Source organism: Triturus cristatus, chromosome 10, assembly GCF_964204655.1.
Source record: "Triturus cristatus chromosome 10, aTriCri1.1, whole genome shotgun sequence".
In the NCBI taxonomy this organism is placed as follows: Eukaryota; Metazoa; Chordata; class Amphibia; order Caudata; family Salamandridae; genus Triturus; species Triturus cristatus.
In genome coordinates, this window is record NC_140593.1 from 1082316730 (window position 1) to 1082341707 (window position 24978).

A 24978-nucleotide genomic window follows, 5' to 3' on the forward strand; every position below is an offset into this window, starting at 1 on the left:
TTTAGGCTACTGAAGTCAACCACCTAGCCTCAATGTCCTGACAGATACTCCATACGTAGTTAAGCAATAAGTGGGGTGAAAACTGTCCATGGACGTCAATTGGGGGTCACAGTTGTGACCCCTAGCTTGCCCCTTGAAACCCTTGGCACTACCTTTGTGACCCCTGGCCTCAGAGGTGGCAAAATCAGTGCCAAGAACACAAAGGTGTCTAGCATTATCAGAGCCAGGCTCTAATATTGTTATCTGCTCATTTTTATAACATTAATAGTGAATAATAGTTTATTGTTCACTATTAGTGTAATTAAAAGCGGAGCAGCAAGATCTGGACCTTCTCTGGCATAGGAGGTAAGAAAAATAAAAGGCTTTAAATGTATGTTGGGGTGCATGAATGTGGGTGAGATTGAGTTTGTTATGAGAGAGCGTGTATGTGTGAGCATCCCTCTGCTGGATTCAGCCTTACTGGATTCTATCATGGCTAAAGTAACCTCAGGCTCACCCTCCGACCCAGCCCCCCTCAATCTCTTAAATTAGTCGCAAACTCTCTCCGCCCCGCAATACTTGATCACTTAAATTCATCTATTCTCTCCGGCACTGTCCCCCCTGCTTGGAAATGCGCCCTGGTCAAAGCTCTTTTAAAAAACCTAATCTAGACCAGACCAACCTAGCCAACTTCCGCCCCATCTCCCTTCTTCCCTGGATGAGTAAAGTGCTAGAAAAACACAAACTCCTTCCTGGTTGAGTACCTGGAATAGAACGCCCTCCTCCACCACTCCCAAACTGGCTTTCGCCCTCAGTTAGGGACCGAGACGGCCCTTCTCGCGGTAACTGAGCAGGCCAGAAGGATACTAGACCAGGGAGGTACTGCCGCAATCATCCTCCTGGACCTCAGTGCCGCTTTCAACACTGTCAACCACAACACCCTGATCCTCCGTCTTAAGAGCTTAGGAGTATCCGGAACTGCACTAACATGGTTCCAGAACTTCCTCAGTGACCGCTTCTTCCAGGTGTCCGAAGGAGATGTTGTCTCCAACCGGTTGCCGCTCAGTTGTGGGGTACCCCAGGGCTCCTCCTTAAGCCCCACACTGTTTAACATCTACATGAGACCCCTGGCAGAGATTGTCCATCCCTTTGGCATAAAGATCATTACCTATGGAGAGGACACACAACTCGTGGTGGCCCTAAATCACCCCGAGCGGTCATCTAGCACCCTAGGTCCTTCCCTAGAGGAGGTCGCCAGGTGGATGGAACTCTCCTGCCTCAAACTGAACGGAGATAAAACTGAGCTCTTGCTTCTCTGCAACTCTCCCTCCTTCAATCCTGCACTGCTATGGCCTCCCTGTCTCGGTCCGGTACCAGAACCAAAAGATCAGATCAAGAGCCTTGGCATGTGGCTTGACCGCTCCCTTAGCTTTAACCATCATGCCACCAAGCTCTCAGCCTCCTGCTTTGGCCTGTTGAGGATGCTCTGTAAGATCCTCCCTCTTCTCCCATTCCAGGCGAGAAGAATCCTGGTTCAGGCCCTTATCCTCTCTCACCTGGATTATGGAAAAGCCCTTTATCTGGGAGTCCCTCTATCCACCACCTATAAGCTCCAGATTATCCAAAACTGCGCTGCCCGTCTGCTTCTTCAGATCCCCCGCAGACATTCTGCCAAACCAGCATTAAAGAACCTCCATTGGCTCCCCGTCAGGGCAAGGATCCTGTTTAAAGCCATGTGCCTGGCACACAAGGCCTTCTGGAAGTGTGGCCCTGCTATCTCCCGATCCCTAGTCACTACCTATCATCCAACCAGGAATCTCTGCTCAAACTTCACCTTCTCTGCCGTCACTCCTAGAATACGGCGAGCCAGATGGGGCGGGCGCTCCTCCTTCAATGCTGCCAACTCCTGGAATGCTCTCCCTCTGCAGCTGCGGAGAGAGCCCAACCTGCTAGCATTTCGAAAACTCTTGAAAACCCATATTTTCAACATCCCTTTCTAACACCTGCTTCTGGCCTGCTTGACCCGTCCACAGCGCTGGGAGGCCTCAGGGTAGCCATGCGCTATACAAGTTTCATTTCATTCATTCATTCCTGTATGTTTGCATGTGAGATTGTGTGTGTGTGTGTGTGTGTGTGTGTGTGTTTCAAAATGAGTGAGTAAATACAAGTCAATCAGAGAGAGTATGAATGAGTGATTCAGGGTGAGAGTGAGTGCAAGACACTAGGTGAAAAGTAATGAGTGCAACTGAGTGCTAACGAGAGAATGAGTGTAAGTGAACCTGTGTTGTTATGCTTGCAAATCCGCTGTTGGACTCGGCATGCTTCTTGGCGTATAGATGTACCCTAAAGCAAAATGTTGGCACTGGCATTGCGGAGACAATACTTGCATACGGGACACTCTCAGCAAAATGTTAGTGCTGGCACAATGTATGTAAATTATGGCATGGGGCACCCATGAAAAAATCCCAGCGCTGGCCTACTGGAGGAAATCCTTGGCATATGGGAAGACAACTGTTGCAATGTCATGGGACCATCCATGACAAAATGTGGTCCACAACATAATAGACATAGCCATAGTGCAAGAGAAGCAGTACTAGGAACATTCTGGCAAGGGCATATTGTATGTAATGTTTGAGCAAAAGGGTCCACTATAGCAAAATGCTAGTCCTATCAATGGAGGTCATTTTTGATGTAAGCGGGCACCCATAGGACATTAAAAAAAATAATTGGGTGAACTCATGTGGACTGTCAGGGTTCATTAGCTATGCATGCCATGAAAGGACTTGAATATTTACGGCTATTCTCCCCTAGAAGATATAGAATATCAATTGTGCAATTATTATGAACCTTCAGCAATGTTAAATACTGTGATCTCAACAGGATTAGGGCCATGTGACATCACTTCTTGGGACGATTAAGGGTAAAAGGTCAAACAATGTCAGATCCTGTGACATCATTAAGGTCAAATATGTCACTTTCGCTACCTCTGGGATTTTGGAGCACCAACGACCACGAAAACGGTGAAGAAACAAATAACAATGTTGTAACCTATGACAGAGGAGACACGAACAGGACAAAAACCCAAGACTCCCCTGAGCCCCCTCTAATGTTACTACAAAATTCAGGTCACCATCTGGAGTACAAACAAACCATTAGCTGTTAGAATTGCGCTAACATCATTGTTTTGAGTTAATCAAATACAATGTGTACTGCTCTTGAAACATCAATGAATACATTGCAACGTATCTGTCCACAAGCACACCATTTTTGAATCACTCTTGTGGTGATGGTTGTTTGCATGTTAATATACACATATGAATGGTGTTGGAAAAAAGATGTGAAAAATGTCAAAAGAACTTGTGTGATGTTCGTATTGTTTCACTCCCAAAAATCTATATAAAAATGTCTTACTGCCACACTAGGTTGTCAATGGCTATGAAGTCAGATAAGGGTTATCATATGTACTAAGACTGATGCATCACATTAATACAGACTGAAATCACTTTGAAAAGCTTTATTTGATCCACACCCCTAAGGGGTCTCAAACACTACATGAAAGCTCAGCGTAAGTGACAGTGCTTAGGAAACTCGAGATTAGACAACAAAAATAAAAGATCACAATTAGATTAAGACTTAGTTAGTTCTTCAAGTGAACATTAACTACCATAACATCTCATACTTTGCAGTGGTGTCTTCAGTCAGAGGAAACGTTTTACATAGAACACTTCAACTATAAAAGGCTGTCTGCCAGTGTTCAATATTGGGATGCCTCAATTTACCCTGCATGAGTCGTTGCTCAAAACTTTCCATAGGCATTACCATAATTAAACATGTTCAACATGTCAAATAACTTTAACTTTGTGTGCCCTACTCCTGTAAACGGGCTCAAGTAGATGAATGCCAACAGAATCGAACCAGTGAGGTATTGGCGGCAATAAGGAATTATGATGTGGTCAAGGTACATAGAAAGGTAAGCTCACTTGGAAACTGGGCAGTAAGTATGATACCAGTGGTTAGGGAATAGAAGACAATAGTAATCTGAGAAGAACAAACTATTTTTCAGACTTCAGTCAGATGTTACAATTCCAAAAGATGACAAATAGATACTGGATGCAGAGAACTAGAAAGTCATGTTCAACTAAGTCTTAAAATCCATAATTAGACACAGGCTTTCTTTTCTAGGGTACTCACAATTGGTACATCATAGATCCAATCCATCGAGGGGATTGTGAATTTATTTTAATGCCACAGGTCCCTCCTTTCCTGTTTTCCCCAGTGTGGTGGACTCATCCTTTCACACAGACCTATCATCCACCATGTTTTCAAAGTCCTTGTGTCTTTGCATAGTGGGTGATTGGTGATACCGACTCCTGAGGCAAGCTGTGTCAAGTTGTAGAAACGGAAGGTAGCAGGGTAATATTGTTGTGAAGTTCATAATCAGTTCTGTGCGCAAAAGGGACTAGAGGACGGAGGTGGACTGGAACTCCCCGTCCAGAAGATCATGAAGTGCGTCCTATGGATGAGTACGTGATCTAAGGCTCCAATGCAGCTTGCACCAGGATGCCAATAGTAAGCAGTGTGACTCAAAACCGGAAGCAGCTGGTCTCGGTCTTCTCCAATATACAATGTCTCGCAGACTGAGTAGTAATCACTGGCCTAGAGTAGGCACATACATCAACAGACCAGAGTCTTTGCAAACTGGAAAGTCCAGATAAGGACTGCTACTGTGATCCCCAACTCAGACACGAGCACTAGATTTTTTAATCATGCATTATGTAGACAGGCTCCTTGTGGAAGAACACAGCTTATAAGTTAGACTATGTACAATGTTGGTGAGTCTTTCGTCTAGAGATATGTACTCATTCTTTTTGATATGTCGTGGTTGCTCCTTTTCTTCATCAAAGTGGATCACTTGATGAGTCATAACCCTATGTCTTGCAATTACTGAAATGTACCATGCAGCAGTTCATCCTCACCAAAGAACTTTTTACTTAAGGGTGATAAATACATAACTATACACAACAGCTGTAAGTCAAATCTAGCTTGCTAGTTTCACTATTTGCCTCAACACTTAAGGTTCCGATTGGTCGTGGGGGCATGGCCCGGTGCGCAGCGAAGATGGTAGCTCTCCCTTAAGCTCCACAGAGCCTCCTGGGTGCACGTCGGACCAGATGACCACTGAAAATAAAAAGATCTACATGAGGCTGAATATGTGGTGATCAAGGGGGAGTGACTGCAGGCCATCAAACTTCACTAGCTCCTGCTTAATCGGTCCAATATCCCTGTGGTGGGCTGGCTAAGATGGCAGCACTGGTCTGTTTCCTTACAACGGTGACTAATGCATGCCGCAATGGGCGGACTGAAGAATTCCACGGTCTGCCTACTGGACTTTAGGACGTCTAAGGATCTCTGAAGGGCATCAATGGTCAAGTGGCAGTAAGAACGCAGCGCTTACCCATTAAGGCTCTGCTCACCCGATGCAATCTGCATCTCCAAGCAGGCGCACCCATTTTGGCACCAAAACAGTGCCCAGTTCATGCGCATGTATTTGAAGTCTTTCAAAGTTAATCACCATGCCTGGGGTGAGATCCACCAACATAACAATGTTTCCACTGCTTGGCCTCCAATCCTCGAGGATCCTGTGAGAATCCTATCACAGATTATACAAGTGCTCTCACCCTATCACAAAATGGCAGCGACTGTGTGGCCTGAGACCCTGAATTCCTGTGATGCACTTCTTCACCCCGGAGGCTCTGCCTAGGGGCGGATTGGCGTCTTTGGGGCACTTGCTAAGAACATGTTAGATGTCTCTTCTATGCTGTCTCCAACAATGGACCGCTGATCTCCCAAGTTTTAGTGATGGTCCGGTTCAAGCAGTATATGTCCCTAATTTGCCCCCAAAATGGCGGTGACTATTTGGTCCCAGATCCTCTAACCCTAAGCGCTGTCCATATATACCCATTGAGTGTCTGACGAGGGGCAGATTATACTACACCATACTGGACCAACTGTGTGCTCTGTGGATCAACTGTGTGGCTTAGTCGCAGCAGCCATGTAAATATTTTGCTAAATGCCCACATCCCCAGAATCAATTGGGTGCTGGTGTTGTGATCCTACGCCTACTAATGATGTGTGCCAAAACTGCATACCAGCATAGTCTCTCTCCTCTCTACAGGGTGCCAGGCACTTCATACGTGCAGAGGTTGGGGATTGTGTTCGGGACTGTGCCTTAACTCTGTAGGTGCTGCAGTTTAACCAATGGGGGACACTCTGCAGTGTAAGCTCCACGCTGTGTCACCAATTCTAAATCCAAAGTCACAGGAAGAGCACTCATCAGGGACGAGGCCCAGTGAAGAGATCCAAAATATGCGGGCCCTACATCAGCACCCACACATACCAGCAACACCATATTCAGTGATCAAAATCTCCACAGGGAGCATCTTCACCAGTTAATAGTCCCAGGCGTGCATGGGAATATCCAAGTGTCCCTCGCCTAGCTGAGATAAACTTAAAGGTGGAGAGTCCCAGCTAAGGCATCACGTTCTACATCCTGGTGTGGGACACCGGCATGCTTTGAAGGACTGATACAAATATATGGTCTAGTCCACAGTACCACACTTCCGCAAACGGATCAGCAGAATATTGCCACAAAATGTCAGACACCAGAGACAGAAACATGAAGGAAAGAAATACCATTGCGAACCTAACGCGCTCCAAATGGTCAAACCCCATTCTGGAGTCACTGGTGAAGGGTAGTCCTGATTCCTCTTCTACCTTAGAGGCAATACTCCTCAAATTTAATTCCGTACACGTCATATCTCAGAGTACTAAAACAAATAAGGACTTGCTCCAGGTTCAAATGGCTGGGATCCGCAAGGACATAACAATAAGAATTTATAATGCCGATACAAGAATAAGTACGGTGGAAGACTATACTAATGTTCAAAACCAATACAACGAGGGGAACCCCTGTAACGTGAATGCAGGTAGAGATTCAGGGGAAAAGGCAAAATGGATACAAAGAAAGGGTCTCTACCTATGATTTTCCAAACGTACAATGTATCGTTTTAAATAGATCAACACTAGGACTAAGACGAAAGGAAGGAACAAATTATTAAATCAGAACATAATCAGAAAACAAATTTATAAGTGTAATAATTTTTTTCAATTTTTTTAATTAAATCAATTTCAAACAAATGAATTCAGTGCATAGACTGATAAATAATTAATACAAAAGAGTTTTCAGAATAACAATGAAGGTACTAAACAAGGTCCCAGGTGTACTCAAATACTCAACGACTTACACATTCATACCGGGATCAATCCACAACATCAGCACTCAAAACACACATTCACATATAAAAGGAATACTCAATTAATGAACAGGGCTCAATATGTACACAAAATCATATGAACATTCAAAATCGTATTAGGCGACATATGTTCAAATTTGAGGAATTGGAACTTGGGTGGGCCACATGTAGACGCCGACGCGCGTTTCGGTGAAAGCACCGAAATGTTGGTGCCACCTTCCTCAGGGCGGACAGAACCAAGGTCTTAATATAAGTATGTGCTGGGACCTATCAGAAAGTAATAATAATATTATATTAGGTACTTTAATAACATTGCTTATCCGAGTCAAAAACATATGTTAACCAAAGTCATTAGTCGTTGGTGTTGACAGTACAACTGGCGATAACTAGAAATGTTGATCCCTACGCAGAGGGATGATTGATAAATGGTGGGTACACTAGATAAACCACAACACATAATCAAAGGGAAAGAAAGTGTTCTTTTTCTGACGAAAAAAAGGGGGGAGAGAGAGCTAAAAAGAGGGGGGATAAAAGAGAAGGAGGGGAAAGAAAAGGAGAGAGAGAGGGGAGGGGAAAGAAAGAGAGAGGGGCATCAGGGGTCATTTGCGCTCACCTGTAAAATCACATACAAAATAAATGCAGGATAGCTCAGGTAGGAGTCAATCAATGCGTTAGCTGGAATACTTCTGCCAAAGGAAACATACAAAAAAAGAACAAAATCATGAAAGAAAACCACAAAATTGGGCGCACAGGCCTTAGAGAATTCAAACTGTCAGAGCAGGTCATTATGGTGAAGATTCAAAGGGTCTACAGTCTTTAGGTACGGTGCAATAAATAAGTAAATAAACGATGCGATTTAAAATGTCTGAAAAAAAATGCATCTAGGCTTCAGGGAGCGAGGCGCTGGGGGTCGCGTATAAAATAAAAAGAGTAACGAGACCTAAAATGTAAAGACACTGGCAGAATACAAAAAACTGATGGAAGCGCATAAGTAAAGGCGAGAGTGTAAAAGGTTTACCTAATAATCGAATATGCGCTCTCGGAATCAAGTGCAAGATCCTAATTAAAGGAATTCCGGATGCGAGAAAAAGGTCTGCAGATCCTGCAAGAATTAAGTGACGATAAGAATAAAAGAAACGTGGGTGCATTGCAGACGAAAAGTAAAAGAATAAGAACACAAAATAATATAATCAAGCAGTCTCTACCTGAATAAACTGGGCTTAGAGAGCCTTGGAAGGATGGAATAGCGTCTTCTTCGTGGAATCAACGGGAAAGCTCCTCGTAGTGAGATTGGAACAGGGCTATGAGAATATAAGTGAAAGTATAAACAACAGATAAAGAACGGAACATAGCAGGCGTGCTGGTGAAGAGGAAGAAGGATCGCGTCTATTGGGCGTACCTAGTGAAGCGGGAGTGGGGCCGGAGAGTTGTCGATCCAGAGGGCTCCGAGCAGTAGCAAAAGGTTCAGGAGGAAATCATCAGTCCGGAGAGCAATCGCGCAAAGCAGGCGCTGTTTAAATGAGCCAATAGGCTAACGCGTCAAGGGAGGGACGCGTTGTGCGAGATCCAGAGGGCTCCGAGCAAAAACAAAGAGCTCAGGTGGGAATCATCAGTCCGGAGAGCAACCGCGCAAAGTGGGCGCTGTTTAAATAGGCCAATAGGCTATCGCGTCATGAGAGGGACGCGTTAAACGGGATACGCAAGGGGGAGGGGGAAAGCAGAACAAATCTTTCTGGGAGGAGATACGGGACAAAACAATAAACAAAGGCGTAAGCCCGGTGGTGTGTCAAGGAATATAAATTTAAATACTAATCGAAATAAGAAATGGAAATGTGTGGCATAACGAGGAAGAAGTAATGGGATGCTACAGAGACCAACTATAGATGGAGTACATGTATGGAAGTACATATAATTATACAAATAAAAACACAAATATATAAGAATAATAAAGACAACCAGCTAAGAATTTCAATAGGGAGCATAACAGAAAGGTCTGTCAAAAGCTGCCCAAGATCTAATAGGGTAGGCCAAAAAATAGTAATGGTAACAGAGAAGAAGATGGCGAACGCACATATAGTCTGGCGTCTATATGTAATTTCTTATATAACATTCATGAAACAGAAACACAGTCTGGATAAGATTTAACATATGGCATTTTCCCAAGGGATGGATTCGTTCAGGCCCCTATCCTTGGATTTAAGAACAAAAATCCAGAAGACTTCTCGTTTCCTCCGTACATTATTGCTGTCCGTTCCTCTTTGTACACGGATCTTTTCAAGAATTGTCCAGCGAAGGTCGGTTTCAGAGTGATTCTTTTGGGCCCAATGGTCGACTAAGGGGGCTCCATGTTTGGACCTTCTGATATTGGACTTATGCTCACCTATACGTATCCTTACCTCTCTAGCTGTTTCGCCTACATAGGTGAGAGAGCAGGGGCATTGGATGGCATAAATACAATTGGAAGTCCTGCAGTTGGTCATGTCTTTCATATTGACCTTGTAGTCATTTATGCAGATATTATCGCCAACTATGGCGTGGACGCATGCATGGCAGGTGCCACACTTGTGGTTTCCTTTAATGGGAGCCGATCCCTCGATAGACTTTTGCATCCAATTTCTGGCTTCGGACCTTGTTTAGTACCTTCATTGTTATTCTGAAAACTCTTTTGTATTAATTATTTATCAGTCTATGCACTGAATTCATTTGTTTGAAATTGATTTAATTAAAAAAATTAAAAAAAATTATTACACTTACAAATTTGTTTTCTGATTATGTTCTGATTTAATAATTTGTTCCTTCCTTTCGTCTTAGTCCTAGTGTTGATCTATTTAAAACGATACATTGTATGTTTGGAAAATCATAGGTAGAGACCCTTTCTTTGTTTCCATTATACTAATGTTCAAGCCAAGCACCTGGAAAACCTTGAGCACTCCATTTCCTCACTGAAGAGGGAGCTTACGGTACAGGAGGTCCGTAACCGAAGGAGCAACCTTCGCATCTTCGGATTGCCTGAAGGCATTGAAAACTCTGCCACTTTAGTAACCGATTTTCTAATCACTTGGATCCCAGAAGTTTTCCAAATCTCCTTAAACAAAGACTTTGAGAGAGAAAGAGACCACAGGGTTCTAACTTTTAAACCATAAAACATGTCCTCTCCAAGAACTTTGATCTTTAATCCTCTACGAACCAACAGACGGAGCAAATCCTGGGCATATGAGGAAAGTTTGAATGATCTAATGGCAAAATCTCCATCTCTCTAGACTATTCTAGAGAGACTATCATTCATCGGAAAGGATTTCTGACCCTAAGGAAATGACTCAAAGATATACTATTCTCATTCTCTGGCCCCTCGAAATTCTGAATTATATTCAAAGGGCAGAAAAAAACATTTTTTGACCAGTCAGATCTAGCAGCCGTCCTAGATGACAAATCAGAATAACAGATGGACTCGGAATCTCTTCATGGTACCTCAACGAGCCTTCACAGGGCCTGATCTTGCTGAAAATTATTATGTGCCAACGTCGACATTACTGATATATCCTTTTGTTGTCAGTTGGATCTTTCTTGTTTGAAGATGGCTGTTCTAACTCCAGGTCACAGGGTCTCTCTGGTCTTTGTTAACACGTCTTCCAGTTGTTGGTATGCTCATATGTTTCACTTAACATCGTTAAGCTTGTTTCAAGCTCAGATGTCCAATGCTCACATCGGTTTTGAGGGATGATTTCAGTCATACATTTCGTCACCCACTCAGGATAATAGGTCCAGGAATAGGTCAAACGTCAACTTCTTAGTGAGAACTCCGCATTCACATTGTGGCACAAGGGCCTTCCACTCCATGGTGACCCACCGACACTAGCCTATTGGTGCACTTAAGATCTGGTGAAGTTGCCATACTTTCCTAGACGCACTTCATATATAGATAACACATATATGGGTAGCACACTGAATCACACACGTAGATCTCCTGACTGTGCTATTGGTTCTTGCGATGCTTTTCCAGACAGCCCTGACTAATAGCAGGTCACCAACCATGTACTGCGAGTGGATAACGTACTTAAATCCCTTACCTAAACACATGATACACCCTATAGCTTTAGAGGAGCCTGTTAACACAGAATCATGTAACTTTGTTTTATCGCAGGCCTCAACTTATATCAGGTTGCCCTATCAAGATCTGGTTTGTGACATATGTTAGCTTTTTATGCAATTGTTAAGATATTCAAGCTAAGCCTGCCATGCCCAATGACATGTCCCCCTTCATCACATTCACATTTGTCCATCCCCCATGACTCCTTTCCCTGGCCGGCTTGCTACGCCGGGCATAGCCCTACATCTGTGCTCTGCTACGACTTTCCCCACGCACCAAGTCTCTTACAGACATCCCCTGGTGGAAAGGGGCTCTAACCTGGTTCTGGGCTACCCCTGAGCCCGAGCAGGCCCCCAAAGATCCTCCTTCTCTCACCCTAACACCCCCTTAGTCCCCACCGCCTCCGAGTGAGTTATCTGGTCCCATGAAGGGATACCTAATGTCTCCTAAGGCCTCTTTAGGGGGCCCTTAATCGGGACGCTCACCAGCGACTCATGAAAAGGACCAATGTCCTCACTAAACGCGGTCTCCTTAAATACCAAGGGGTTGAACCATCCAGTTAAGAGAACCAAATAGACCATTGTAAGGAGCTCGTGGGCGACATAGTACTCCTCCCAAAAATTAAGATTGGTTTCACAGAGGCCTTGTTAATGAGGAAAGGCTGGATGTCAGAAGGACTTGCTCTGAAGCTTGCGGGGGAAAAAATGTGGTTCTGATCCTACTCTCCCAAAAATCTAGTCTAACAGTAATCGCATCAGAACATGACACAGATGGCTACTTACTAGCCTGAACATCTGGGCACATGATCTTTACGTCATGAAGATATATGCCCCAAAGTAGACAATCCAATATTCTGGCGTACACATAATAAGAAATTAGCAGGCATCCCAGGGGACTGGAAACCGATAGTGGGTGGGGATTTTAACCTCCCAATGGACCCCATTCTAGATCGCCACTCAGCGTTCGAATTCACAGAACCCCCAGGGCACATAAACAGCTGCTCAACCTGTACTCTTCATACCAACTCCTAGATGTTTGAAGACACAACCCAAAAGGTAACAAGTTTACATTTTTCCTCCTCACCACACTAGTTTTTCCGCATGCTAAGATCCACCCCATCCTCATCTCAGATCATGGTGAAATCTCAATTTCCATTCTTAACCATCCAGATAAAGGAGGCAATTGAATTTGGCGCTTAAACATTGAAATACTATCAAATTAACCAGACATTGTGGATCTACAGAACAAAATAGAACACTTCTTTAGGGAAAAAGAACACTCTGTCAAATCCCTGGTAATTCAATGGGATGAAATTAAATGCGCCATAAGAGGGGAAATCATTAAACGAATGTCCAAAAAAACCTGTGAAATTAGGAGAACACTACAATCCTTAAGCACGGTAATCAAAAATAAGGAGGCAGCATTAAAACATTAACAACAAGTCCATACTTAAGGCTATCAAACTAATAACATATACTTATACCTCTATTGTCAGCAAACTGGCATACCTCGATGAACACACACAAAAATCTAAACAACTTCTATTTCGCAACAGAGCAGGCAAAACGCTTGCCACCACTCTTAAATTTAACAACTTCAACAACGAATCAACACACAATATAGCCCAAGATGGTTCTCAGAAATTTAAAACCAAAGAGATACTAGAGTTCTTTAAAGATTTTTACGTAAAACTTTAGACCCCACAAATGTCATGCGACAAATCAAAGTGCCTAGAGTTCCTTAATTCCCTCCCTACTGCTTCAGTCTCCAACACAGATAGAATGTGCATGAATCAGCCAAAAGAAAAACAGAGGAGATTGTTAAAGCAACAACAGCAATTCGTTTTGTGAAGGCACCTGACCCTGCTGACTTCCCCCATCATTTTCTATAAAATATTCACTACCTCTGTCATCAGGCATCTCAAAAATACCCTTGACCACTTTGCTCTCCAAGGCAAAGTCTCTGCTACGGCTTACGAAACCACAATAGTAGTCATTCCCAAAGAGGGCGAGGATCATTCGGACCCAAAGACTTTTTGTCCCATTTCACTTCTAAATATGGAAGCCAAATTGTGTGCTAAAAACTAGCCAGCAGGTTAGAAAATTGCATACCCAAACGTATTCATAACCCTCAAACGGAATACGTCAGAGGCTGTCTTGCCAGAGACAACATTCACACATTCTGCCATATAATAGAAAAGGCCCGCCTATCCTCACTTCCCACAGCAGCGATCGCACTTGATGCCGAAAAGGCCTTTGATAAAGTCTCTCGACCTTTTCTTCACGCAGTTCTTGAGTCTCATAACCTTGGCAACACATTTATTAACATGGTGATAGCTCTTTATGCGAATCCTAAAGCAAATATTAGGACAAACAGTACTGCCTCCAAATACATCGATCTGCACCAAGGTACAAGACAGGGATGCCCTCTTTCCCCCTTATTCTTCTTACTGGCTATTGGCCCCTTACTTAAATTACTCAATGCTGCTCCTGAAATCAAGGCTCTTCAATTCAGCCCTAAACTATATAAAACCGCACCATACACAGATGACATCCTTATTTTCTAAGAGGCCATCGAAAAATGCAATCTGGAGTATCACCAAAATCATCCACAAGTTTTCAGGGGTTCCTGGATACACTTTAAATAAGGACAAACCGAGGTTTTTCCTCTAAATCAATTGTGCTGTCCCTTACACTTAGGCGATTCAGGATTTAAGTGGCAGCCCAAACATCTTAACTATCTGGGGATTTGGTTCTGCAGTGACCTAACGGAAACACTGAAGTACAATGAAACTCAGACAATTTCTAAAGTTAGAGACCTGCTATCTTCCTGGTCGCCCAAATATATATTGTGGTGGTGTAGGCTTCAAACTCTCAAGTTGCTAAGTCCAATAGTGAATTTAGTGGCTGTCCTGCTACCCCTGAAACTTTCATCCTCCTTTTCCAAAGAAATTGATCAAATAACTTCAAAATTCCATTGAAGTGATAAAATAGCGAGGATCTCATCCATGGCCCTTAGGAAAAGCTTCCCTCTGGGAGGCTGTAATCTACCGAATTTAGAACCTCTACCTATCAGCCTTCCTGGCAGCACAGGGCGCTATCTGGCTAATCCCAGAAACACCCAACACCCCTCGATGGCTGGAGATAGAACACAACATATGTACCCCCTTTAGTACTTCCTCCTTCATTCCAGAGTCGAAATTTATGCCACTGCATTCCCATCACATACTTACAGACACTGCAAACGCACAAAAACTGCTTGATAAAAGTCTTCCGGAATCTATCCGTTAGTCCAGATGGGCATCATTATGGCACAATCCTAAAATCAATGCAGAAGTCAATGCTAATTTTCACACTTGTGGGCCTCCAAAGGCATCAGGCTAATAAGGGACCTATACGATAACAACAATGATTCATTCCTCTTTTCGGTACTGGCCAAAACATACAACCTCTCCAAACTAGACTTTTACAGTTTCCTAAAGATTAAAGTAAAACTATCAGAGCTTAGCTTTACCAACCACCCGTCTCTACGGACCTAATTTGCTATATGGCAATACTCAGGACATATTGCCTCAAAAATGTACAAGTTCTTATCTGACCCACACCCATTACAAAATTTGATACTACACAAAATTGGATAATCATTTCAACAGAGATGTATTTGATCACATCACTGACTATAACTGGCAAAAAAATTGCAAATCTTCTCTACGCAACAAAATTACCCCACTCTCTTATACAATGAATCTCCTGCATTGGACCCCATCCAGACTGCACAAGTTAAATCTGCGAGAAAATGACAAATGCTGGACTGAAACCAAGAGCCGGGCTCACACCAGCACATGTTCTTTGAATGCCAACTTCTGGACTCAAATTGGCTTCCGATTCAGAACCAGCTGTCAGCTATATTATCACATACCCATAACTCTGAGCTACCCCATGATAGCACTTGGTTTCTGGGCCTCAGCGACCGCTTTGAGTCTTAACGCCAATGATATGGCGCTGCTAGACCTATTTCTGACCATTGCAGTGAAAGTCATTCTTTGCAAATGGAAGTCATTTAATCATCTATCTCATCACACATGGTGCGCAGGGATCTCATTTCTTAGAAATGCACATAGTCTCCAATCCAAACTCCAGTCCACCCCCCCCCACAATCTCAAGTGTAGTATGGAGATTCTTAGACAAATGCATAGAACTAAGTACAAACAGGATAACAGCTCAACCTCTGACAGGTTCCTGAATCTGAACATTAATGCACTCCCAGGTCTCAGATGTACCACTCAACCCCCCCCCCCCCCCCCCCCCGTTCTCTCACATTTGTTTCGCTTAACCACCAAGGCGATACATCATTATGGCACACATCTCATTGCACTACATACTCAATAACTACTAAGTATACAATTCTTCTAGACTCGCTATAGGGGTCGATCTTAGGAGTGTACCCAGAGTCACAGTGTCCTCATATTTGTAACTTGTATGTCATTGTTCTCACTTGATTAACTCGCATCCCTAAACCTCATTGGCATTGCAGATATGAGTGTAAGCAGACCCACAACTCTCTTTATGTAATTTGTATAGTATATGCTTTCCATTATTGATTTGGTGGGCAACCTCTACCTGTATCGTAATGATATGTGCTTGTATGTTTTCTATTAAAACTAATAAAATACTTAGAACATAAAAAAGATTTCGATTGGTCATCTATTGTGTTTCTGTCCATATAGTATGATTAATCCAGTATGTCCATCTTGGGGTTCTTCGTATTTTAAAGACTTTTTTCATGCCAATCCATGGTGGTCTTCTATCAGAACTGTGCTTTACCCTCTGAGCATATCTGGGAAACACCACACATTTAAACATTTCAACCGACCTCCATACATGGGTGCTAACATAAGAGCAATGGCTATCCTAGAAGCTTACAAGGCAAGTCTAACACAAAACGGGCCTTGTGAGTTTTCAAGGCCACAAAGAGACAATACCCTTTCTCAAGGTCACTGCATCTATCATCTCAACGATCAAGAATGTTACTGCCTGGTATCTGGAGTTTCAAAATCGACTGCATGTGTTCTATCCTTTGCACACCAACTTGTCATACATACTCAATCCCCCACCACAATGTGCATTATAGCCCTGAACTTCCAGTCCCTATGAGAGACCACAACTTTCTGTCCTAACTTCCCCAAACCAGGCTTCCTCCCAAATGTTCAACTCTTTTCAACCGATCGCTGTAGGAAACTTTGGTTACTGAAACAATTACCAAATGGATACTACAGCAACACACTACCTCATCTTCCTTTCCAGGTGCCAACCAAAACTCAGAACTTGGCCAGCTACATACGATTCATTTTACATGTTTTGTTAGATTTGAAGAGATCCTTTTGAACACTTAATTTATGTGACCATCTATTGATCCAGTTTTCATGCCAAATACAATATCCCAAAGATTAGGAAACCAAGGGGAATTCTAAAATTTAACAATCTATGAGCACTGCTAGCAATTGCATTTGATACACAAAAGCACCTCTCTCAACCGTCAATAATTTCTTCCCCTAGAAGCAAATGAATGTAACACAAGCAGCTGGTGCTCTTAGTATTCTTCCAACTTCAATGCCTGCACCTAAAGTCTACATCATAGGAAGAATCTTGAAACTCCTGAGACCTAACAGATTTAGATCTGCAGTATTCTACACAGGGAATAAGAATAACATTTTTGTTTTAGCAAACTGTAGTGATCTGCTTCTAATGTTGTGCATTTCCCTTGCCCTGGTTCTCTGCCTAGCTATGTGATGTCACGTAGAATGTTGGGAATCTTGGGACTTGAAGGGTGGCAGTTGAAGATGATGGGCTGAGTAGCCAGGAGGCTGCTCCTGGTGGGGCTTACATAAAGACTTACAAAGGAACCTGTATGATACAACTAAGGAATAAACTACAACTTGAAGAGCATGTCTACGAGACTTCTTTTATTCCTACATTGGCGACGAGGATGGGATTATATTTATGTATTTATTTATATTTACAGTATATTTCTTGCTTTATTATGATTGTATTTACTGCATTACATTTTACAGTATTATTATTATTATGACAAAAGAAAGAGTTTTTTCTCAATTCAGTACTGTTGTTATATGGTGTTTATTCTAAGATGTTTATCTTCTTTTCCTACGTTTATAGAATTGTATGCTATTTCATTTTGTTAATATTTAAAGGGGGGAGATATGTAGTGATCTGCTTCTAATGTTGTGCATTTCCCTTGCCCTGGTTCTCTGCCTAGCTATGTGATGTCACGTAGAATGTTGGGACTTGAAGGGTGGCAGTTGAAGATGATGGGCTGAGTAGCCAGGAGGCTGCTCCTGTTGGGGCTTACATAAAGACTTACAAAGGAACCTGTATGATACAACTAAGGAATAAACTACAACTTGAAGAGCATGTCTACAAGACTTCTTTTATTCCTACACAAACCCCACTGCATTCTCAAGAAAAAACAGTTCTTTATCTAGTCACCTCTGCCATTGATTCTCTACCACAGAATAACTGTAATGTTCACACTGACATAAGATCCACCGTCACTGCTAAACAAAGCTACTTTCTTTATATTCGTTCAAGTCCGGGCATCTGCCACAAAATATTAAACTAACATTTACAATTGCAACACAATTAAGCTGCTAATTCTCCTACTGTTTATCCACATATTCCACTGGTCAAACAATAAAACATTTCTTTTAAACTGAAAACACTTCTTGAGCTAACCCTATGTGAAATCCAAACTATAATTCCTGGCATACAAAACGTGTGCTTTGCCACACAATTCCTTGTTTAGAGGGGTCGTATAAATCAATTTGAAACAAGAATACGTAACTAGAGGCTGAAAATAAAAACTGACCACATCATGCAAAATAAACACCTAGTGGTCAAAATCAGCTCATTTCTGGTGAATTGCCATTCTACACATAAACCACTACCTCGTCCTGAACGAAATCCTAGATGACTGACAACTTTTTTTTTTATCTCCACAAGTCAAAGACAATGCCAGGTTTATTATTCAGTGTGCAATTCAGACTGCACAGGTCTCCTCCTCAGTAACTTTCCTGCCTTTGGCATGATGCGTTACACAATCATGTTCTAAACACAGCAAAACTCAATGGTCTATGTTGCCATTTATCTAGTTAACAATCCGTCTTTGTACCCCTACCACTGCAATAAGCAATGTTATGTTATGTTATGTTATGTTATAAAAGCTTGTATAGCGCGCAGCTACCTCCAACGGAAGTGTCCCGGCGCTGTTACCAATCATGTGGACCTGAACAGAAAAAGAAAGGAGCTGTGATCAGTAGGGAGGAGAATCAATGCAAGAGAAAGAGCCAGGTTTTCAAGGCCTTTCGGAACACATTTTCTTTCTCAAGTGCTCTAAGATCCTTTGGCATGGAGTTCCAAATGGTAGGTGCCCGGACAGAAAATGACCGACCACCCATTCTGACCCTTCTAAATTTCGGTACCTTAAGAAGATTCAAATTGTTAGATCTTAGAGATCTGTTTTGTACGTACCTTTGAATTCTAGCTCTGAGATATGGAGGGCCTGTGTTATACAAGGCACGATGGGTTAATACCATTGCCTTAAAAATCACTCTTTTCTTTATGGGTAACCAGTGTAGACTGGCCAGATGAGGGGAAATTCTGTGGCGGACAGGGATATTTCTAATTAACCTGGCTGCTGCATTTTGAATTAGCTGAAGCCTGGCTATCAGATAGTCTGGAAGTCCAATAAATAGACTATTTGCGTAATCCAGACGTGACGTAATGGTGGCATGTACCACCGTTTGACAACAGTCTACAGGCAGAAAATGAAGAAGACGGCGCAACATTCTAAGCTTCCAAAAGCAAACTGCGGAGAGCTGAGCAATGTGATCCTTTCCTGAAAGCTCTGTATCCATCTTAACGCCTAGGTTCCAAGCCATCTTCACTGGGGACGGTGCGGGATTTAAAGTGGTAGGCCACCAACAGTCTGAGGACAGTGGAGAGTGATTATTGAAAAATAGGACCTCCGTCTTTTCTGTGTTCAACTTTAAACAGTTGTCCGACATCCAAGATACTATGTCCAACATACATTTCTTAACACTCAACATCCTTCCCTCATCCTTTTCATGAAACGAGAAAAGGAGCTGAGTGTCATCAGCATAGTTGACAACACGTAGGCCATGTTTCTCAATTATAGGAGCTAAAGGAGCCAAGTAAACATTAAACAATGTTGGGCTCAATGCAGAGCCCTGAGGCACTCCGCATGACAGCATTTTTATTTGTGAAGAGTGCGGACCCAAGACCACCTGTTGCGAGCGTCCCTCCAAAAAAGACTGAAACCACGACAGAACTGCTCCTGATAGACCAATGTTCTTTAGTCTGTGCATTAAGATTTTATGGGACACCGTATCAAATGCCGCAGAAAGATCTAATAACACGAGCATTGCACAGTGTCCTTTGTCCACAGTTTCTCTCAGAATTTCCATAGTCTCCAGGAGCGCGGTCTCAGTGCTAAAAGTGGCTCTGAAACCAGATTGGGAGTCATGCAACAGGTTATTGGAGTCCAAAAATCTTGAGAGTTGCCTCTGTACTTCCTTCTCCAAAACCTTAGCTGGAGCTGCGAGTAAGGATATGGGGCAGTAATTTTTTAATACCAAAGGATCGGCTCCTTCTTTTTTTAAGATGGGCCTAACCAAGGCTTTCTTCCAATCCGCTGGATAGTTTCCAGTTTTCAACGACTGGTTCCAGATAATATTCAGGACCGGATTTAGCCCCTGAGCAAGAGTCTTGTAGAACCTGGCAGGGAGAGGGTCTGCCGGAGAACCTGATTTTACAAGTTCAAGGTCAACCAGAGATTGAATGTCTTCAAAAATGGCAAAATTTGTCCAGGCCAAATTTCCATACCCATTACTCATAATTGACTCCGGTTCTTTGCAAGGAGGAAATGAGGAATATATTTCTGCAATTTTCTCATAAAAAAAAGTTGCCAGATTCTCGCATAAGATTTGAGACACAGGTATAGAACTTAAGGAGGCCCGGGGATTAGTGAAACCTTCTACAATCTTGAAGATTTCTTTATTTGAATTATTTGCCGCTCGAATCTGATCGGCAAAATAATTTCTCATGGCTGACTGCTTAATCCGATGGAAAGTCCTAATGGCGTTTTTATAAATGAGTTTGGCTTCTAAGGAATAATTCCGTCGCCAGACTCTTTCCAGCTTCTTACAAGCACTCTTTCTAGCTTTAAGATCATCGGTAAACCATGGGGCGGAAGGATGATTACGAACAGTATTCCTCAACACCCTTGGAGCATTGTTATCTAGAGTATGGGTTACTTGCTTCTTGAAAACTAGAACATCCTGATTGACGTCCCCCGTCAGGTGGGAAGAAAACATTCCCCAGTTGTGAGTGAAGGTAGTGGGCAACAACTTCCGCCAATCTCTAGTCTCAATCATAGCGTGAGGGCCTGTCTTGAGTTTATAGTTTCTTTTGAAAGAAAAAGGAATAAAATAATGGTCAGACCAGGTAACTTCTTGAGGAAAACTCATTACCAGGGACAGGTCATTTGTAAACACCAGGTCCAACATATGACCTCCTCTGTGAGTCGCACTCTGGACCTTCTGTACAAGATTAAACCCCTGGAACGTACTAATAAGTTTACTGGCGTCCACACTTTCACTATCATCCACATGGAAATTAAAGTCCCCTAAGACCGTGAAAGAGGGGAAATTTAAAATTGAGCTACTAATCCACTCATACAAACCAGTTAAATACCTAACAGGAGATGAGGGTGGTCTATATATAAGTAGGCCAGCCATTATGGGGTAGGAAGGGCAGGAGACATTAAAGGATAAAGCCTCAATGGGACCAAACTCCTCCAACTTCTTGAAGGAGACGTCCCACTTATCCCGTACAATGATCGCTACCCCGCCTCCCACTCGATCCCTAGCTCGATTTGCAGCCACTAGTCTGTATCCAAAAGGAACTGCCAACGCAATATCTGGCTGAGAACTTTCTCTCAGCCAAGTTTCCGTCAGAAAGACTATATCCCAAGCTTCACATTTCATACTTAACCATATATCGTCAGCATGCTTGGGAAGGGACCTACAATTAATATAACCCGCCTTAATACTGTCCCCACCTCTCTGTTCCAGCTGAAGAAAGGGTACAGCTGACTCAGACGGCTTCAACAAAGGTATAAAAGCGAAATTGCAAACCATGCATATCTCTTCCCCCACTTTACCTTTCCTCTTTTTTCTAGTCCCGACAAACAAATTGTGGCGCATAGGGCAGTTGCCCGCCGCGAGGGCTAACAGTTCCTCTCTCGTCCAGGCGATTCCCCCGTTTGGTACAAATTGGACAGCATGGCTAGCGCTAGTCGCGAGCCGGGCGCAGACGGGCTTGCCTCTGGCGCGCCATCGGCGCGCTGCGCACTTGCGTCTCCATCGAAGAAATAGACAGAGGCGCGAAAAGGCTAGAGCGCTAACGTTCAAAAAATGGCGCTGGAAACAGGCAAGTCAGCGCGATCCGATAGCGCGAGAGTAGCCAGGTGAGGATTACAGCACACCCTAAATACTGTTACAACGAACAGCAATACAATTATAAAACATACAATACAATATAAAAAGTTCGATTTTTTTTTAAAAGAGGTGGAAAGGAAAGCCCTTTCGAATGTGCAAAATAAGCAATGTTGCTCTGAAGCAAGGTTCATGTTATATAAATCATACTAGATACATACATAAAGTAAAGTACTGTCATGGACCAAACCACTGCTACTCAAAAACAGAAATCATTCAAAGGCACTCAGACCAAACCATTCTACCGAACATTCCCTTGAACTGAAGAATATAGAGATGATTGGTTGTTAGGTTCAGAATATATGCCCCAAATCCTTGACCTCACGCTCCAGACAGTCCCAAACAGACAGTAAAGACAGTCACCCTGCATACAGAAGTCAGATGCACAGCCATCAGGCAACTGTGCACCTATTCTCTATACTCCCATTTGGCAGTCCAGAGCACCCAACCTTGGAGCTGTCAATCTCCCATAAGCACTGCATTACCCGACCTTTACAGTATGCAGTCTATGTAAAAAAGGCAAGGGGGACATTATCCATACCATCTGTTCTTGCATGGAGATGCTTCAAGAAAGGAGGCAACTGTTAAAAATTCCCTTTAATCAAAGGGGGATTCGGTCAAGGAGGCAGGCAGTATTGGCCTGCTTTGACCCAGCATCACCACAATTGAACATTATATTAGTTAAACTTCTTGAAGTGGCCCGGGCAAAAATGCCAAACTGACACTAAAATCTTTGGGCACCGCAGCCTTAGACCTATTAGTTTTTGCTGGGGGTGATCCAATTAATGTAGGCGTCGGGGACACTTGCACAGGTGGCTACTGTATGTTTAAATTTGTATTTTAACTTGTAAGATAACAGAAGTGTTTTATATTAACAGTATGATGATATTTTATTACGGAGGCCGTATACTTTACATATGGATTTACTTTTGCATGTATTGCATTGGTTTTAAGTAACTTTGCAAATAAACTTCATAAGCACTGCATACCACGGTGTACATCCAAATCAGAAAGCGGGGATAGCAGATTTTAATAACTGAACTGGTGGGTGTTCAAATGTTGCAAATCTCTTCACGGTTCTTATGGCCACCGCTTCAGATGTAGCAGGCAACATTTAGAGCACAAATTTGCCTGTTCAAAACGAATACCCCTCATACAGACAATAGACTCCACAGACGCATATCAATCTACACACTTAGCCAACTCAACTCCATAATAAACATTAGATTGCAGCTATTAAAAAGATTCCAGTTGCGAAAGCCAAGATTTTTTTTGCGAGAATATAGTCACTAGTGTCAGACTTTACTTAAACTGCCTGGGAAGGCAGAAACTGGTGCCAAACTATTTAAAACTGCCTTTCACAGAAGGCAGTTGGATTAGAAGTAATCTGCCAGAATTTGTTGTTTAAAGATTACAAATTTCGTACTGCTCATTTAAGTGACTGGGAGTGCAATGGTTGGAAGTCAAATGACTAGCACTTAAAGATGGTTCCACCTCACTTTGGCTTGTAGAGTGTATTAGTTGGTCTTGCTTGAGAGACTGGGCATTTTATCTAAATATGTAGCTCCAATTCTGTGGCAACATTTGAGCTCTGGCTTCCCTCAAATGAGTGTCACTTCAACTGTGTGACCAAATGCAGCTATGGATTGTACTGCATACTAAAATAATACATGAGATTCTGCAATTCTTACTTAAAAACCTGTCTCTAAATTCTTTATAATCTGCATCTTGTAACGCACCCAGTCGTCAGTTGTCGATTACAAATAAAAGCCGTCAAAACTTCACTGTAACAATGTACCACAGTTGAGTTTCGAAGTCACAATGCCTGCTGCCACGGCCAGCAACCGAGGGGAAAGGCAGGTCCTGTAACAGAACATAAATGAAGCAGCTGTTAGGAGAAAGAAAATGAATGTGGCTTTTCTTATGCCCTACTCTGTTTTTCTAACTGTAGAGTGACAACCAGATAGGAGGTATTTATGACAGTGTGGATTCTTTTTTAACTCCTTCAATAATTATAGAAAAGTTAGAATCTTTATGCATGTTTTTCCCATTCTGAGCTACTGCACTTTTTTTTTATTTAAAAAAGCTTATATTAAACTGCTTCTAATATCTTCATGAAACAAACAGCAAAGCTTAAAGTATTTAATTTTGTGCAAGAGATTATATTTTAAATATTCATGTTTGCAATCATTCTTTCGATTTCATATGAAAGAGCTACATATCAAGGATTTAGGTGGTTTATGGGAAAGGTGTCGACGTGCCATGTATTATAAGGGAAAAAGTACCTCCTGCCGTACATGATAAGGAAATTGCAAGTCATCTTAGAGTTTTAAAACCTTAGAAAGGAACTCTGCATTTGGCCTTGTTCCCCTATTTGGTTCTGGAACTCTCTGGAGACTTGCAATATCCTTATAATGTACAGAAGTGAGTACTTTAGTGGATATATAATGCTAACTACTCCTGATGAGTGCTTTGGGGACAGGTAGTATACTAGTTTGTAGTGTTAATTGTAAGTGTTGCAGTTAGTTATATATTATGCAATACTACTAGAGCTGGTAAACTGATTAGACGCATGCATTTTGTAGGAAAGTTAATAGTCAACTCTTGTTATTGATGCAGGTGCATGTTATTTCACTTCACGTCTCGCATTATACTATCCCAGAGTAGGTTCCATATATGCCAGACATCCACGACCACTAGAATTACACACGCTAGAATTACACAATTTTGTGTCCACGGTGTTTTCCACAAAAATATGGTTTTCCCAGAATACACCATCTGCTACATAATTTGCAGCTTTTACCTAAAAAGTTTTTTTTTTCCTAACTCGGATCAGAATGTATTACAAATGCTACAATGCAACACTGAACACATTACGAAAACTAAGTGCGCAACTTTCAGCGGTCAACTTCATTACTCTGGAAATTAAGTTCTGAATATTCACCTAAATGTTGTTAAAATCCACAATTTAATGACCTGGAGGTCGGGAAAAGAGGTTTGTCTGCAAC

General features: G+C 42.4%; 1 protein-coding gene across 9 annotated transcripts in view; it reads right to left on the reverse strand.

Moving 5' to 3' along the window:
• Positions 1–24978, reverse strand: part of MAFK (MAF bZIP transcription factor K) — a 262438-nt gene that overhangs the window by 142337 nt on the left and 95123 nt on the right. For 3 of the 9 annotated variants that reach the window (XM_085629255.1, XM_085629247.1, XM_085629248.1), the window contains one exon: positions 23710–23833. The exons of the other annotated variants lie outside the window; for them this stretch is intronic. The gene's annotated coding sequence lies outside the window, so the exon portion shown is untranslated. The remainder of the gene's footprint in view (positions 1–23709; positions 23834–24978) is intronic. 9 annotated transcript variants of the gene reach the window in all.